Below are 16,451 nucleotides of genomic sequence, written 5' to 3' on the forward strand. Positions count from 1 at the left end.
CCACAAACTTGGAATTCTGATCTTCTAAGGAAAAAAATGCGTTATGAGTAAATTCAAGGGTGCAAGTCCTCTCAAGCACCTTTGTCAATTTGGTTTCACAATTAGAGTTTTATTCCTTTTGTTTTGTTTCTGTTTATAAGATATTTTCCTCTTCCCTTTGCAATATCATAGACCTGCATACAAAGTGGAAAATCAACTATAAAAGTTATGTCAAATGTATAACTAAAGTGAAAAATAAGTGTTTCTCCAATTTGTACTATAGCAGTTTGAAGTATCACTTATATCGGATAGTCTAACCATGTCTGAGACAAATATCATTATATGGGATAGAAGAAAAAGGATTCAGACATTAAAGACAAAGAAAGATTTCAATAAATAAAAGCTTTCTGAACAATAGAAATATATTTCAGCCTCCTCCCATCTACTCTGCATTGCACAATACAGCCCAAACAAGAATTTTTGCAGCTCTGAATTTAACTGTTTCCCCTAAAGGAAAAGATTATGTTCCCAGAAGTTAAAGGTTACAGATGAGCCTAGAAAGTTCCAAGTTGCTGGTTTTATTTAGAATAAATGAAATATATCAGAGTATGGAGAGATTTGAGAGTCCTTTATAAGTGAATGAAACACAACCATGTGTTGCTTTTTATTATCTAGTCTCAGACTCGATTTACTAATTTGCCATTTAATTTGCTGTGGGAGGTAAATAATGGAATTAATTGATTGAATTGTTCAGATGCAAAACAATTTTATTTTTCTATAGCAGGAACAGACTTGGCTACTTTCCTTCATTTACTGAAGTGTTCACAGGCAATCTCACTATAATTATAGATTATTCTTCATCTCTTTTTTTAGACAAAAAATATTAATATAAAGTATCCCCAAAAGGTCAAGAAATCAAAATCCCTTTAATTGGGCATTTGCAACAAACTCATTCTTGCTCAAGCCATGGAACTAGAGCTTAACCCTACCACATAATTTGAAGTTTTGGTTTTCCTATTTAAAATATGCCAATTCATGCTAATCATTTAAATAAATTGGTGCCTGCTGTACTAGCTGTGGAGGTGATGGCAAATGGAATTTGTTACTTTGAGCTAGGCTTGTCCATGTAAGATGATAGTCTGTTTTCTCTTTAGCTAAGTTTCTAATAGATTAGAGGTAGTGAATTTAGATTTAGGACAATACATTCAATGGGAAGAGGAAGACCTTTTAAAAAGGGGACAAGATTAAAAAAACAAAAACAAATGCCAAACTATTAATTCAGTGCTTTATTTTTACAGCAGTGCCTGTTCTGGATACCATATCATCAGCCTTAATGTAGTTCTGAAAAAGGGAAAACACACGCACACAAACTGACAAAAGGCTCGGGAACAGAATAGTAGCAGTGTGACTTGAATCCTGAGAGATGGAGAGACTCCCCAAAGATACAAAAGCACTTTAGTAACAGCAAAAAGGCTCTTTGAAACACAGGTACTGATCCTGCAAGACACCAAGTATCCCACACATCCCACTGACTTTAATGTAAGCTGGAGGCAGTCCAAATTTTTCAGAACTCTGTCCACAGCAGCTGTTATATTGGAGTGCACTGATGACCCATCTATATTATTATCCTGCTTCCAATGGTAGCTATTATCTGATGTTTCAAGACAAGATAAAAATATCTCTACAGTTTTCCCATACAGATACAAAACTCTCTCCCTGATCTCTACTGGCAATCATAAGCATGAGGTTTGGTTTCTTTGTCACAGTTTGAGCTGTGATATTAATCCTAAATGCTGGCTCAGACTTCAATTACAATTGCTGGGTCAAGTGAGCATAAGGATAAATGCCTTCAATTTTGCTATTACATGTATTCACGTCTTATGAAATCAATATTACTGGCATTCAGAAAGCACTCTTACCATGTAGCATGCTGAAGTGGACATCTGGTACTGGAACAAGATTAGTAATGAGTTTCAACAGAAATAGCTGGGGGGGTGGTGTTCTTGAATTAAAAATACACTTAAGAAGCAAAGACAGCAGAACTTGATTGTTTTTGAAAGTTTAATCTATGGCATTTCACAGTAAGTGACCACAGGGTTCTGAAAAGGCTTTACATACTTGCAGGGATTTTGCATAACTTAGTGAACTCTTGGTAGCTTTTAATTAGTCCACTGTGGTTTGCTCAGCAAGACTTATGCAGGTACTAAATGACTGAGCAGTGACAACTGTGCAGTCCGCTGCTCATGTAGACGCAGCCTGTATGCATCAACCAATCAAAAGAAAAGCATGGAGAAAAGGCAAGAACATACGCAGATGGGCACCGTGAGCTCTGGAAATCATATTAAGACAGTTAATAGTCATCCATAATTCTCATTTTAAGACCGAGTACCTTCTAATATTAGCAAAGAACAGAACATAATTTGGAACAACTGAATGCATTTGCAGATGAAAATTTGGATCCAACAGATAACAGTTGCCCTACTTATTCCCAGGACTCATGGGTCAGCACCAGATTCTCATGTATTTTAATAAAGAGAAATTTACTTAATCGTCAAAGATTTATAAGATAAGACTTACAAGATTTCCATTTTAAACTAGTTCTGTCAGGCTATATAATGAACAAAAACCTGAATTCTTTACTCAAACAAGACTTGTCACGAAATCAACAGGAGCTCTGTCTGAGAAAGGATTGAGTGAAAACCAAGGGTTTCAGGTTACTATCTGTGATACCCCAGTTTTCCTTATATCACAAGGCACAACAGGCTATTAATGCTTAAGAATTAAAATTCCTTTATTTTGAACTACAAATGCAGTTTTTTTCACTTTTGCATCTGAAGATAAATTAGTCAATTTTATTTTTTTTATTCAGTTTGTAGTTAGCTTCCACTTATGTTATTATGCAGCAATACAAAGCTACATTTTGCAAATCAAACATGATCTAGGAATGTTCATGGAAAGATCTATTAGGATTATGTTGTATGTTTTGGAAAAAGGCTTTTTGAGGAATTAGGATGGGGACAGTGCGGTAAAACTGTATAATATTATTCTACACATAGGAATGTTGAAATGTTTGGAAATTAAAGGTCTTCACTTCCTGTTATTAAAGTTCCTGTTATAGTGCAGTCCCACGATACACAAGTGTTACAAGTAAAAACAAATTCCTTTAGGCAGATTTTTTTATATTCCACAAATGCTAGAGAGCACTTCAACTGAAAGTCCTGTCACGAAAGCTGAAGTTCTTTCACTAAGCTCGGAGTTGACAATACTGCTGCAAGCTTAATTAAAAGTAACACTACTAAGATGTCAATGAGTGTAAATTGTGCATTTCAGACTGAACATTGAAACAGCAATAAACTGATCGGCTTCATAATAATTAGATGCCTGTAAATAGTGTTAGAAATATTATTAAAAATGCATTATCAATAGCAGATTTAGAAAAACACAGCTGCTTAGCTCTCCTTGTCTCCTTGGTGAGAGAAGGGGGGTTTGGAAATTGAAAGGGAAAAAACTACTAAGGGCTCTTTGTACTAAGGTATCACTCTGTCTTTGTTCTGCAAATTTACTATCTCTTTGTTACACTAAATCACACTTCCTTTCATGGCTCCCACATTTCTTAGACTAGATAAAAATAATTACGATTTTGACCTTGAATTTAAACCCTTCATAACCTCAGGTGCTTTCTGGGCACGCGCAATAAGCTAATACATATTAAGCCTATCCGCCCCGCATACTTAAGTAGTTAATTATAATACACATGCGATGTATGATGTGACGTATTCACATGCATGTTTGTATGAACCGGAAATGAGTTGTAAGAGTTCCTGCTTCTGTACACGTGTTCAGGAGAGTGGGGATAAAAGCCTGCTGATGAGTGTTCTCCGGGGGCAGAGCAGAGCGTTTGATCTTTTGTCTCTCTCTCTGACCCTATTTGCAAATATATACCCTTTTGTATCACCAACGTGTGCCTGAAGGATCATTAATATTCATTGAGCCTCCAAAGAAATGAACCAAGAGATTTTTTACTTCAATAGGATGACAATGTCAAGTAGTGTTAGACACCGTTAGTTTCTATATTCCTGGGTTAAATTGTAGAAGGGGTAGGTACCCCAATGACTAAAGAGTTCTAATCAGAAAAAAAAACTGACAAGGAAACTTTTGCAGCACTGTTCTGAAAACTCCTTAAGTAACACAATACTAAAGAATTCCAAGAGTATTTGAATTGTGATTGTAGAAGTCTGAAATCTATAAAGCCAACATGAGATTTACACAGTTTCATTAATTAAGAGACAATAGAGGCCTTAAAAAGTCCTCTAAGAAATTTTTCGAAACGCTGCCAAACCAGGTTAAAAATGCTGACATGCAGCCAACCCAGGTCCACTCACAGTCTAAGCAAGCAGAAGTCCTAATTTAATTACCAATATCCTCAAGCAACTTTATTGTTTTTGCAGCAGAAACCCCTCTTAACTTGTTTTTTTGCATACCACCATTCTTATTAGCCTACAACTCAGACAAGGACAAGTAAATATTATCTATAAACATTCTGTTGTTCCATAAGTCCTGGTGAAACAGTGGCCCTGACTCCCATGCTGTTTTCCAGTAATGTTATGACCCTAGTTCACCCATCTACACTGATAATCAGAGAACTTCAGTGGATGCATTTCAGCATAGCTATGCCAGTTCATACCAATTAAGGATTTGGTAAAATATTGCTAATGAATGTTAGGTAATTTTAGGTGTCTAAATAATAAAGACAACTCGTTCCCTTAAAAACAATTAAAATCACAAGTAATCAAATAGTTCAAATTAAGTCTCAAAGCCTAATGAAAGAAACCCAAACCAATGCACCTCAAACTTGTAACAAAGAATTGCTCTATAGGGCGCTGCGTAAGTACTTTACTCCCTTGGGTACAGACAGTCAAAAAGCCCGAGGCTGATTTGATTCAGTCTTTGCAGGTTAGTCTGAACTGTATAGATTAAATTGAAACAGAAATGAACATTTACCTTTGATTCAGGAAATTCAGCCACAGGCCTGCAGACACTCAGGCCAGAAGCTTAGGCGGTACTAAAACTGAGCGCTTGGCTGTGTGTTCACTTCCTCTTCCTACTACCCCCAAGATCGCTGGGATTTGCAGTCCAGAATTACAGCAGCAGGACTGTACAGGGTTGCTCATCACTTCCTCTTCCTTCTTCCAGGTGCTTCTGGGATTTGTAGTACACAGCTGCAGCCAGCAATAAGTTTAAGCAGGGAAAAGGGTGTTTAACCCCTTCCCTGGTCCTAGACCCCAGCCAGGGTTTCCCAGGGAGAGGGGGGCACCACCACATAGACTAGGTCAGGGGTGAGCAACCCCCAGCACGTGTTCTGAGCACAGCACACAAGGCCATTTTGCTCGGCACACCACTGCCAGCCTGCGTTCTAGGCAGCTGCTCCCAGCTATGAAGTCTGGGCTGCTCCCAGCAGGCAGCTGGGCAGCTACAAGCAGACCAGGCTCTGTGGTTGACTGACCCAGAGCCTGGGTCTGTTACAGCCAGGGGGCTGCAAACATCTGTTCCGGGCTCTGGATTAGCCCACCATCCACTCCGAGGTGCACATCCACCCGCCAGTATAGAGCTGATGCCAGAGCCCTGAGCAGTTGTTTGCAGCCTTCCAGCTACAGCCAGCCCAGGCTCTGATAGCTCCTGCCAACCACAAAGCCTGGTCTGCTTGTTAAAAATGGAGTACTGTTAGAAATGCACAGCTTGCATCTTGCACCTGATAAGAAAGAAACACTGCCAAAGACTTTTTTCCTTGCCCAGCCTTGCCACAGCTCTTCTTATACTAAATCGCAGACTCTCCCCCAGCTTCTCCCTAGCCTTTCTCATGCAGATTACAGAAGCTGGAATTCAACTGACTGTGTCCTTGAAAGGGGGCGGGGTTAAACTCTTGGTAACCTATAGTACCTTCTGAGCATGCTTAATTAGCTGATGCATATTTACCTCTCCGCCCTGCATACTTAAGTAGTTAGTTATAATATACATGCGATATATGTAGTGATGTAACCACATGTATGCTTGTATGAAACGGAAATGAGCTGTAAGAGTTCCTGTTTCTGCACACGTGCCCAGGAGGAAAAAGATAAATACAGCCTGCAAAAATTCCTTGGTAGGTTCAGAGTAATCTGAGTTTTTTACTCTGCTCTGACCCTATTTGCAAATACACCTTTTGTGCCATCTAATGAGTATGTGTCTGTGATTTTAGTGGCCTCCAGAGAAACGAACCGCTTTTAAGCATCAATTTGGCGACCCAGATGGGACGTCTCTGGATCACCTCAGGGCTCAGTGACAAGATCGTCTCTGCCACCACAGGGAGTGCGCACCAAGCCGCCTTTTTGGGCTCGCCCAGGGGGTTTGAGACGTGAGTCGGGGTACCCGAGAGATTAAAGGGTCCTGTGCAAAATTTTTGGTTTCTGAGGATGCCAGACACACATTCCGGCATTCTGATCAAGATCTCTGGGGTATCTGAGTGAGTATATAAATTCCCTTGCCCAATTTGGTCTGGATCCGGGAACAAAGACGCGTTCGATTTGGTTTAATACTGGGAAATTTTCGGCCTGGTCCATGAGAACCGTCTGTAACTAGGATCTTTTGGTATTTGGTGTGCGTTGGGCGCACTCTTGTGGGCATATGGGTGCGGGTCGCTCCCGTGTAGAGAACTCGGATACGCCTTTAGGTTATATATGACAAAACTTCAGTAAATTTGGAAAGCAGGCAGATTATGGAGTGAAGATGAAAAAGGGTGATTTAATTAAGTTTTGTCAACTCGAGTGGCCAACATTTGGGGTCCACTGGACCCCAAAAGGATCCTTTGTAGTAAAAGAAATGATAGCTATCCATGAAATAGTTATGCAGAATGGATATTGGAATCAATTTCCTTATATCGATTGTTGGTTGTGGGTGGTTCAAAATCAGCCACCTGGAATTAAAAAATGCTTAGTAAAGTCTCATGTGATGGTTGTTAAAGGAAAGACTCGAGGAGGACCGCCTGTACTCCCTGAGTCTAACGAGGGGGGGAATTCTGAATTGGCTGAGTATCGGACCCGCTCTCCGGTCACCCTGTCAGGTAGTGAGGATAAATCAGACACCTCCTCAGGATCCAGTCCTTCTGCACCACCGCTCCCTCCCTCAGGGAAACCACCACTGGCGTATCAAAACATACCTAATGATTCAGAGTGTGAGCCTTAGCCAAGTGCCCCATCTGAATCAGGGAATAAGGGCTATTATTTGCGCAAGACTGTAGAATCACAGCCGGTGCTAAATTGCCCGATGCGAGAGGTTATCAGAGAGGGGGGCAATACAACTTTTGTCTACACCCCATTTAGTACTTCAGATTTATTTAACTGGAAAAATCAGAGCCCCTCTTTTCGTGAAAACCCTGAAAAGATGAGGGACCTGTTTCGATCTATTGGGCAAACCCATCGACCCACTTGGGCTGATGTCCAGATGATGCTTCAAACCCTCCTGACCTCGGAGGAGAGGAGATTAGTGTTGGGAACGGCAGAGCGCATTGCAGCAGCCAGGGTAGAAGTGGAAGGAGCTGCTGGTCGTACCTTGCGTGATACCTGCCCTGTTGAGGAACCGAGATGGGATAATCATACTGCAGAAAGAAGAGAGCTGAGTGCACGGTATCTGGGGATTATAGTGGAAGCAATGGGGAAGGCAGTGCCTCGGGTTACTAATCTGTCTAAATTGTATGAAGTGAGACAGGGAAGAGAAGAGGATCCCTCAGCTTTCCTCGGGAGGCTGTATGAGGCGTTCCGCAGATTTTCGGACCTAGATCCAGAAGCCCCAGATAATCAACGCATGGTAAATCTTATGTTTATTGGTCAATCCACTGCTGATATTCGTAAGAAGTTACAAAAAACTGAGAGAGGTGCTTGGAAACCGATTTCAGAGCTGGTGGAAATTGCATATAAGGTATATGGGAATCGTGAGCATATGCAGGAGCGCAAGGAGGATAAAAAGGCTCAGCGACAGATGGCAGCGCTGGCAGCTGCTATAACTGGAGGTAACCCTGGAAAGGCTGAGATGCAGAAAGTTAAAGGAGAAGAGAGAGGGTGAACCAAGAGGTCACCTCATGCGGGCAGAGGAAAAGGGTGAGGACACAGAATGAAGGGGACGGGGATCTAAGACCACTACCCTTCGGGTTGGAGCCTGAGAAGATCCCATGGTAACCATTAGGGTTGGTGGCAAAAACTTTGAAGCCTTGGTGGATACTGGGGCTACATTTTCAATGATTCCAGAAACCGCCCCCTGTGCAGAAACTAGTGAACAGCATGTACTTGTAGAAGAGATGGAGGGAACGCAATCCCGATTCCCTGTTTGTAAACCACTCCTCACCAAAGTGGGGGACTATTTGCTTGAGCACTCCTTTATATATTCTCCAAGTTGCCCGGTTGCACTACTTGGGCGGGACCTACTCACAAAATTGCAAGCTGAGATATTTTTCAGAGACGACCAGATGGTGGTCCAGCTACCTGTCAAGCAGTGCTCGAACTATCAGATGGCTCTCCTGGAGGACCGACGCCCTGTAGTAAGTTCTGAAGATCACATGACTGGAGTAGACCCTTCGGTATGGGCTGATGGAACCCCTGCACAAGCTAAGTCGGTCTCCCCGGTAAGGATCATACTCAAGGATGGGGAGGGGCCTGTTCGGGTAAAGCAGTATCCACTCAGCCGAGCGGCCAGAGCTGGACTCAAGCCATTAATAGAGAAATACAAGAGGTGCAGATGGCTAGTGGAAGGGTCCTCACCATATAATACCACCATTCTTGGAGTGCCGAAGGCAAATGGGGTCTCATACAGACTAGTCCAAGACCTGCGAGCAGTAAATAAGAAGGTCCTTTCAGACCATCCTGTAGTCCCTAACCCACACACGATTTTGATTTTGACACAAGTACCGGGGAAGCTGAAATATTTTCAGTGCTAGATTTAAAAGATGCTTTCTTCTCCATTCCCCTTCACCGAGAGAGTCAAAAATTGTTTGCTTTTGAATGGGAAGATCCAGATACTTTCCATAAAGCCCAACTCATGTGGACAGTTCTTCCACAAGGATTCATAGCAGCCCCCCATATTTTCGGACTTGCCCTTCAAAAGGACTTGGAGGAGTGGAAGGGATCACACCCTGCAGTAACTCTCCTCCAGTATGTAGATGACCTGCTAGTTGCAAGCCCAAATTTGCAACTCTGTGAGGAAGCCACCAGGTCACTGTTAAACACCGTAGGGGAAAAAAGATATAAAGTTTCTAGAAAGAAAGCCCAAATATGTCAGCCTCAAGTTACATTTTTGGGATATAAGCTCTCAAAAGGAGTCAGAGCCCTGAGTGCAGATCGCGTACAGGCAATCCAAGGTCTAACCTCACCTAAGTCACCCAAGGAGCTGCGGGCATTCCTAGGGCTAACTGGGTTCTGTCGACTATGGATACCAGATTATGGTGGGAAGGCTAGACCACTGTATGACTCACTGACTAAGGAGAGTCTCACTAAATAGAAATAGAATAAAGAAATGCAGCATGCCTTTGATCTGCTTAAGGCAGCATTAACCCAGCCCCCTGCCCTGGCCATCCCAAATAGTAAAAAGCCATATCGACTGTATGTTCATGAAAATCGAGGGGTCGCATCAGGGGTGCTGACACAGCCATCAGGCCCAACCTGGAGACCCGTGGGATATTACTCAAAGGTTCTAGATCCAGTTGCACTCGGGTGGCCAGCCTGTCTTCGGGCTGTGGCAGCCGCAGCAGTGGTTGTTGAAGAAGCCCAGAAGATAGTCATGAGTGCGGATATGGAAATACTCACCCCTCATGGAGTTCCCCAGATTCTAGGGACTGAAAGAGGAAAGTTTCTCAACCCCTCCAGACAATCACGGTATGAAATATTTTTGCTCTCTAATCCAGGACTTACTTTCAAACATACTACAGCCTTGAATCCTGCAACCTTGCTGCCGGAGCCAGGGAAACCGATGCATGACTGCCTTGAGGTCCTGAATCAAACCACACAGGTGCAGCCTGATCTTGCTAAAGACCCAATTGAAGACCCAGATGCTGAATACTTCGTAGACGGCTCCAGCTCTGTCATCGATGGAAAAAGATGAACAGGATGTGCAGTGGTAACCTTAGATAAAATAGTATGGAGGGAGTCATTGCCGAGCTCATGGTCGGCACAGGCCGCGGAACTCACTGCGCTCACCCGAGCATTACAGCTGGGGACAGGCCAGCAGGTTAATAGATACACTGATTCTTGCTATGCTTTGTCTACGGTCCATGCGCACGGACTATTGTGGAAAGAAAGAGGTTTCATTACGGCTTCTGGGAATAAAATTGCTAACGGCCCTCAGATTATCAAGCTACTAAAGGCACTCCACCAGCCTAAAGAGGTAGCAGTCATTCATGTCCGGGCCCATGGGAAGGCTGCTGAGAAAAAGCATAAGCTTGAAAATGCAAAGGCTGATGCGGCAGCAAAGAAAGCCGCATTTATTAGTGGAGAAGCGGAGAAAATATCCAGGCAGGCCTTGTCCCATGCTATATGGCCATACGTCCGGGATTTAGTCCCGCAGTATTCCCCTGAAGAAAATAAATTTGCACAGAAAGCTTGTGCAAAAAAAGAACTCCCAGGAGTGGTGGATAGTACCGGGAGGAAAGGTCATGATACCCAGGCCATTGCTTCGGGAGGTGCTGCAACAGCTCCATGCAAGAACCCATATGGGAGGCTTGGCTATGAGTGATCTAGTGATCTGCCAAGCAGTAGCCCCAGGGCTATATATAGAAGCTCAGCGTTTTGCTACCAGGTGCATCACATGCCAGAAAGTAAACCCTCGAAGGAAACCCCCTGTGCCAGTGGGAGGTAGACCCTGGGCAGCGTACCCTGGACAAGCATGGCAGATTGATTTTGCCGAGCTCCCACGGTCCGGACATCATAAGTTTTTACTTGTCATGGTAGACCAGCTCTCTAGTTGAGTCGAGGCATGGCCCACCAGGACTGCCACTGTGGCTACAGTAGTAAAGTATTTGTTGCAGGAAATCATTCCCCGGTATTCTCTGCCTGAATCCATGAAGTCGGATCAAGGACAACACTTTGTGAAAAAAGTAGTTCAAAAAGTCGCAAAAGCTCTCAAGATCACTTGGAAACTACACACACCATGGAGACCACAGAGTTCAGGACAAGTGGAACACATGAATAAGACCTTAAAGACTCTACTCACCAAAATCTGTATTAAAGCACGCCTTAAGTGGCCTCAAGCATTGCTGCTAGCTCTTCCTTGCATTCGAAACACTCCCCGACGAGGCATTAAATTAACCCCATATGAAATTATGTTTGGCAAACCCCCTCAAGTCTTACCCCCTGGGATGCAAGAAAATGTAACTTTTAAATTAGGTAATAGCGAGCTTCATATGTACGTTATTGCTTTGCAGTCTGTCTTATCTTCTCTTCACAGGTATGCAGCCTCCTTTCAGCGTCTGCCTTTAAACGTACCGGTACATGACTTCTGCCTGGAAGACTGGGTCTTGGTGCAGTGGTAGAAAAAGGAACCTTTGACTGAGAGGTGGAGTGGCCCTTTCCAAGTACTTCTAACAACCCACACTGCTGTAAAGATTGCTGGCCATGACAGTTGCATACACCATACCCGTGTGACACGACATCCACGAGCGTCAGAGGACAACAACTCCCAGGACGAACTCACTCCGGAAGCTGAGTCGTCCTCGAAACAAAAAGCCAGCAAGTGGAGCTGTGAACCTACTAGTGATCTCCAAGTGTGCCTGAGACGGCTTAATCAAAGTTCAAAAAATTAGACAAGAAAGTAAAAACAAAAATTTTAGGCTGTACTTGATCTCAAGAAAGGGAGAATATAGTGGAAATCTTAATATGCTTTGTTGTTATCTATGTAGTAAGAGAAACAGGATTGAGCAGCCCTAGCCACCAGCCTATATCCCCGCTTCCCCCAATTGCTCCCCCAGGGACAAATTTGTATGTTGACATGATGAAAAGAATTGCAGGTACTTTCAATCTTACCAACTGCTGGGCCTGTGGGGGACTCTGAGAGGCCGAAGAACAGTGGCCTTGGAGGACTTTTCCTTTGGCCCCAAAATGATTAGTAAGTGATAAGGCAAATGTTAAGAGTACTGGTCAAGAACGGGATGAGAACCGGAGCTGGGATCTTTCCCAAGTGGCATTAGGAAAGTACTGTCTCACTAGATTGATAACCACCACAGTTGAAGGGATGCAAGTTGCAGCAGTCCCCCTCAAAGCGCAGACTGTAGCAAAAGTCATAGTACTCAGAAAAATTCCTCGTAATTATCTTGATCTGCCTAAATGAGAATGGGGAGCAGAAAGCATCTTGAGGGGGGAATATTGTTAAAAATGGAGTATTGTTAGAAATGCACAGCTTGCATCTTGCACCTGATAAGAAAGAAACACTGCCAAAGACTTTTTTCCTTGCCCAGCCTTGCCACAGCTCTTCTTATACTAAATCGCAGACTCTCCCCCAGCTTCTCCCTAGCCTTTCTCATGCAGATTACAGAAGCTGGAATTCAACTGACTGTGTCCTTGAAAGTGGGGGGGTTTAAACTCTTGGTAACCTATAGTACTTTCTGAGCATGCTTAAATAGCTGATGCATATTTACCTCTCCGCCCTGCATACTTAAGTAGTTAATTATAATATACATGCGATATATGTAGTGATGTAACCACATGTATGCTTGTATGAAACGGAAATGAGCTGTAAGAGTTCCTGTTTCTGCACACGTGCCCAGGAGGAAAAAGATAAATACAGCCTGCAAAAATTCCTTGGTAGGTTCAGAGTAATCTGAGTTTTTTACTCTGCTCTGACCCTATTTGCAAATACACCTTTTGTGCCATCTAATGAGTATGTGTCTGTGATTTTAGTGGCCTCCAGAGAAACGAACCACTTTTAAGCATCATGCTTGCAGCTAAACCCACCTGACTCCCACCCACTCCTGGCCCAGACCACCACCAGGATGAGGCTGGTGCTGCCCACTGTCAGAAGCACTGCACCTTTTGTGCACTTAGCTGTGCATGGTGGGTGGGTGGGTGGTTGGTTGGGCTGATGGGCAGGCTCCCAGCCAGGGCCTCGGCCAGCTGTGCTGCAGCCTGGGGGCCAGGGAAGCACAGGGGCTCTGGTGGGACCAGGGCATGTTTGGGTTGGACTTTGTCCAGTGGCCCAGGAGCCCAGCTCTGTGCATCTGGTTCTGTGTGTCTGTGTGTCCACACGTGTCTGGTTCTGGATGTGTGTATGCATGTGTCTGTTCTGGGTGTATTCTGGTTATCTGCGTTTGTGCACGTGGTTGTTTGTGTGTGTGTGTGTGTGTGTGTGTGTGTGTGGTTCTCTCTCCTTTTACTTTCTCTCTCGCTTCTCTTTCTCTTGTCTTTTTTTTTTCTCTCTCTCTCTCTCTCTCTCACTGCAACATGCTCAACAAAAAAGGAATACATAACAACAAAGGCAACGTTGATGATTATTAAATATACTAATATGCAGTGCATCCTGCCATGTACCACCCCCTATTTTGTTTTTCTGGCATGCCCGCACTCCGGCACCTTCCAAGGTAGAAATTGTGGTTTTTTCGGCACTCCAGTCAAAAAAGGTTGCCTACTTCTGGTCTAGGCTGTATCCCAAACTGGGCTTGCTCCTCCCCCTGCTTGTCAGCCAGCCCCACTGCTCCAGCTAGGGAGCAAGGGGTTGGAGCTAGCCCTGCTCTCTGGAGCAGACAGGGCTGCAAAGCATGCTGGGGGACTGTGATTTAACTTGAACCAGGAAAGGGTTTAGGACAGAAGTTTCATAAACTGGTTTGATCCAAATCAGTTAAGTCTGATACTACATTGAGCCATGTTTATCTTAAATCAGTCTCAGCCATTTTGAAACTGGTTTATGTGCACTGAGCTTCTCTTCTGTTACAGGTTCAAACCAGTTTCTGATCACTTAAACTGGTTTATGTGTAACTTCTGTTCCTAGCCTTTAAGTCCATCCGCAGACCTAGAGGTTTTGAACTGTTTAGACAGGGACAATCCTGCTTTGAGCAGGGGGTTGGACTATATGTCCTCCTGAAGTCCTTTCCAGTTCTATTTTCTATGAAGTATTTACTTTCCAGTCAAGGTTTTGTTGCTACCACTTGAAGTTATGTCCTCCTTCTCAGCTTTCCAGCTCAGACAGGACTAAGTGAATAGAAAGTGGAATCATGCAATAGTTTTTTATATGCCAGTAAAATGATAATCTTTGATTAGTGTGAACAACAAGGGGTATAGGGATTAGGGTAAGGCAGTAAAAGTAAAATATTACTCACAAGTTAGCAGCGGCAGATATGGGGAAATGAGAAAGGAAGGTTGGATGGGAAAGTTTACCACAAACTTCTATTAAACTTTTGCAAACTAGTGACTCAGGTTAAGATTTTCAGAAACTGGGTCCTAACGTTAACCTCTGAAACAGCCAAATAAGTAGTCTCATTTTATAAAAATCATTGAGTCAACGGAAACTGCTCACTACCCAGCACCTTTAAATAACCAGACAACTTAGATATTTAAATTGGGATTTAGAAGCCTAATTTAAATAATTTTTTAAATTCTTGGTTGTAGGTTTTCTATTTAATCAGCTCCCTCAGTATGCACTCTTTTTATCCTTGCTGTATGGGGTTAGCAGTCACTCATTTTCTAAATAGGTTGATACATGCACTTTTTAAGATTCTGTCACAATATGCTGTCATACCTAACATTCCTATCTCCCACACCTCATAAAATATTTCTCTTCTGCTGACAGAAAAGCTGTTTAACTTTGCATGGGATACTGCTTCACTGATAGAGCTCTGCAGAACAAAAGATCACTGGTAGGATGGTGATTTTTGTATTTATAAATGACACAGAAGAATAAGCATTAACAGGCCCTTCAGTAGTCTATCTAGTAAGAATGATTCTGTTTCTAATCCAGGGTACAAAGCATCAGTATTTAGATTCAGAATTGCAGCTGCTTCCCCTTGGTGTGCATCAATACGTTCATAATTTCTTTCTATCTCAGTTTATTCTGAGCCACCTGTGTACATAGAATTCCAAAGGAAGGGTGAACAGGTAGAGGATAATGTACTCATTTATTTTCCTATTTAAACAAAGCCACCCATACCTGAAACCACAGAACGGGACAACAAACCCATAAGCTTGTAAGATCATTTGCTGGAAGAGTTTCTATTGTTTTTCTGAAAGCTATACAAGTGTATATGGATAAAAATACACAGGTCACATTGTGTGGTTTGAGATGGAGTTGCAACAAAGATTTTACCAAGGATGATTCCAATTCAAATGTTCCGAACATTTGTCATTGGGTAGCATATAATACATGCATAAGTAATAAATTGCGTCTTCCAAAGAACATTTATGGCCTCCAGAGATAAATTTCTGGAAAAGGTGCTACAGTAGTATCCAGAGGGAATTAACTTAATCTGAAGCATTAGTAGGCCCTGAAAAATTATCACTACTGTTTTATGGAAGAACTTCAGCAAGAGCTACTACAAATTCTCAACAGCTCATCGTTGCTAGCAGCTCCTCCACAATACTTACATGGAACAAGTAAGCCCATCCTATTTGCTTGGCTCCAGCATTGACCTTTGTAAAGCTGATATGTAGGTTCCTGTCTCTACCTGCAGGAATATTCTTCACCAGGAAGAGATATATTCTTAACTCAAATAAGTGAACACAAGGGAAAACTAGAGAAGAAAAGGCAGGTTGTAGCTCTCATATGTGGTAGCAGTCTGAGTTGGACTTTGACAGAATCTATGGTTCACTTTGGCATGTGAAAATGTTGCTGGCATTTTTCCTAAGAATTCTTTTCTGAGGATAGAAAATGGAAAATTATCATCTGTACTTTCAGCATATGCAGAACACTCTGTTTTTTTCCTGTCCTTTTAGCTCTAAATTGATTTCTTTTCCATGAATGCAGTTCCCCAATGTCTCATGCAACTCCATCTCTCCAGGGACTGAATGTTATCTCCAGTAGATACAATTTTTGACACAGCTTGCCAAGCACTCCAGCATGAGTTAAATCTAACTTCCTCTCTTCTGCCCAAATACAATCACCTCTTAGTAATAAGTTACTGAAGGGACAGCTAAAAATATACCTGTCTACCTGAGAGATACCATTTTGGTATTACAGACAATAGGGTGCTAATGAAATAAGTCATAAGTAAATGAAATCTATTACCACCAAAGAACTGTTTGGCTTATATGACATTTTGTGTCATTATTTCAGTTGCCATTGGGCATATTTGAGACATTGCTGGGATACTACAGAAGCCAGCACTACATTGTTGATGCTATACTTTTCTGTGTATAGAACAACAATCTTCATTCCTCAGGGTTACAGAGGCCTCTGTGAAGTTAGGGCTTTTAGAAAACACTATTCCTCACTGGCTTGAAGAGGCAGCATGTTTGATCTTGTTGCATCAATGT

The sequence above is a fragment of the Crocodylus siamensis genome, chromosome 9 (assembly GCF_052110815.1).
Source record: "Crocodylus siamensis isolate JL-2025a chromosome 9, ASM5211081v1, whole genome shotgun sequence".
Lineage (NCBI taxonomy): Eukaryota > Metazoa > Chordata > Crocodylia > Crocodylidae > Crocodylus > Crocodylus siamensis.